Source organism: Octodon degus, unplaced genomic scaffold (assembly GCF_000260255.1).
Source record: "Octodon degus isolate 3935 unplaced genomic scaffold, OctDeg1.0 scaffold00053, whole genome shotgun sequence".
Classification (NCBI taxonomy): domain Eukaryota; kingdom Metazoa; phylum Chordata; class Mammalia; order Rodentia; family Octodontidae; genus Octodon; species Octodon degus.
In genome coordinates, this window is record NW_004524629.1 from 12,429,821 (window position 1) to 12,432,705 (window position 2,885).

General features: G+C 38.6%; 1 pseudogene; it reads right to left on the reverse strand.

Annotated features, from left to right (window-relative positions):
• Positions 1-614: 614 nt before the first annotated feature.
• The window catches only part of LOC101574920, a 4,391-nt pseudogene continuing 2,120 nt past the window's right edge, over positions 615-2,885 (reverse strand).

Sequence of the window (2,885 nt, forward strand, 5' to 3'; positions counted from 1 at the left end):
TCTTTTCTGGCTCTAAATACATTTTAGGGATATTTTCTTTAGATCTATGATGTATGTTGTTGGTATTTTGACAGGGATTGCATTAAATCTGTATAACAATTTTGAGAGTGTGGCCATTTTCACAATGCTGGTTCTGCCTATCCAGGAGTAAGGAATATCTTTCCATTTTCTGAAATCATCTTTGATTTGAAGAAAGTGACTCTGTTCTGAACAGTTACTCAGTGATGAAACAGCCTCATGTGTGCAATTTACTCTGAAATGGCTCAGTTAATATGAGAGAGTAATAGAAAGAACACAATGTAGCAAATATCAACAACTGGAAAACGAGATAAAGTGTATATAGATTTTTTTAATTCTAAAGAGCTTTAATAAATAAAAAGCTCCATTATTTCCAAATGAATGATAAGTCCCACCAGTAGTCATCATAAAACTAAACAAAAAAAGGGAGGAAAGATGAAGACTGATGACCATTTTTTTCATACAGATAAATACTGATTCCTCAAGTAAAGGCTCAACATCACTTAATAATCTGAACTAGAGGGAGGAATTTATTCCTTCTAGTCCACATGGTTTCCTTTACATGGTTTTGTACAATTAAATGCCAACTGCACCACTTAGAAATGGCTTGCTAACACATTGAAAAAAGCAAAAGACGTCATCCTTGTCGTAGATGGCCACTTCAGTGGAGCACTATGTGCACATGATGGGGTGCTTGATTTCTTCAGCTTCTGCCTGCTCTGCCAGATCTTCCTGGTTAAAGTGAAGCTTCTTGTGGCTCTGTCTTTTCTTCGTGTTGTCTGGGTTATTGTATCTTAGAACCTCCTTTCTGTTGACAAAACAGTTCATCACAAACATTGCTCTATAGTGAGTTTTGTAGAATTCATGCCTTTGCAAATAGAAGCATAAAGTGGTCATAGAGGCAAGGCAATTCAAGACAACATCACTATTAGGAACTGGCTGCTGCTAATGTAACCTCTGTAGTCCAAAACCATGAAAACCTCTTCTCTGTACATCAACCCAGGTCTAGCCTCTGTTATCTTTTTCAAGATCATACAGCAATTCACCATTTGTTAGAATCTTGTGCTATCTCTTCTGTTTCTTCTTGTTTACCTGTGCTCTTTTGTCTTCATCCTCAGAATCAGATCAAAATATACACCATCATAGTACTTTGCTGGAGCTACTCCAACTTTTTCATTTCCTGAGGAAGACCCTGTTCCAAGAGAAGAAAGCTTGTCCTCCATTGTTTTTATGGTGGCATTTAACTCAGCTTCCATTGTTTTTCAAATTCATATGCACTGGAGGATTCACTTTCTCCCGGAAGTCACTCTCTGATGAGTTTTTGTTTCTGGTCATGGGTTCCATTTAAAAGTACATCTACTTCATCTTCAGAGCTTCTCAAAGCTGGCTCCTCAACACTAGGCTCTTCATCTGCCTTTATGGGTATTTATTGAGCCTTACCTAAGGCTTAAATTTTTTTTAAGAGGATTTTTTTAATGTTTTGTTTTTTTTTATTTTATTTATTTATTTATGTGTGTGTGTGTGTGTGTGTGTGTGGCCAGCTCAGCCCACCAGGGGGCGGGGCTGGCTGGCATGTGGTGCTGGGGATTGAGCCGCGGTCCCTGTGCTTTGCTAAGCTTGTTCTAAGTAGGTGCTTTAGACCACTGAGCCATCTCACCAGCCCAAGGCTTAAAATTTTTAAGACAAGGTCCCAGCTAAGTTGCTCAGGTTGGATTTATGGGATTTGTTCATTTATGTTTGTTTTCAGTACCAGGGATTGAACTCAGGACCTTCCACTTGCCAGGCAGGCACTATGCCACTGAGCTATATCCCCTTGAAACTTTTTTTAAATAAAGATTAAAAAAATCGAGAGAAGATTAAATTGCAAAGATGAAAAAACAATGGCTACACTTCCTCTTGCAACTGTAATGAGTGAATATGGACCAGATTTGTAGTTACATCTAAGGCTTCTTTAAAAAGATACAATATATAAATTAAGTTTAAAGACATTGATTATCATGCACCATAGGACAGTAGTCTCTGAGAGACAAGAAATTCATAAGGTGAATACTATATTCGCCCCACATTACCACCTCAAGGGGCCTTGCAGAGCTTAGCAGAGGAAAAAAAAGGCTGGCAGATTTCCTGAGGAATAATAGGCTTAGCGTCCAAGAAACCAAGTCAGCAATAGTTCACAAAACAGAATACCAAAGAGAAGACAGATGCATGCACAGAATCCTGAAGATTTGTTGATTCTCCCTCAGGAGTTCACAGTTCTTGCATGTTTGTAAAAAATCTACCTCAGACTGGAGCATGGTGGGAGTGGATCTACAAAAATATGAGGAAACTGTTTTCCCCACCTACAAGCATCAACAAGACTAGTAAAAAGCCTCAGAAACTGCAAGGTATTAGGTCAAGTACTCAGAAAATGTCTTGCCTTATGGTGGAGCAGAATTATCCTACACTGAGCTGCTCTAGACTTCTTAATTTATTATAAAATAATAAATGTTTAATTTGTTATAAAAATATGATCCAAAAAGAGTGAGTCATATCCAAGACACCTAAGTATCTCCCAGAACAAAAGTCAAGAAGATTTATAAAAATGCAAAAATACCTAGCACCCAGCAAGTAAAATTCACAGTGTCTGGCATCCAAACAAAGATTACTTCCAGGGATATAACTGAGAAGCATGAGCACCAGCCTGGCAAGTGCAAGGTCCCGAGTTCAATCCCCAGTACTGAAAGAAAAAAAAATGGGGCCAGCAAGATAGCTCAGCAGACTAAGGTGCCTGTTTAGGCAAGCTTACGCAAGCATAAGGACCATGGTTCAATCCCCAGCACCACATGTTGCATCAGCTCTGCCCCCAGGATATAAAAATAATAATCAAT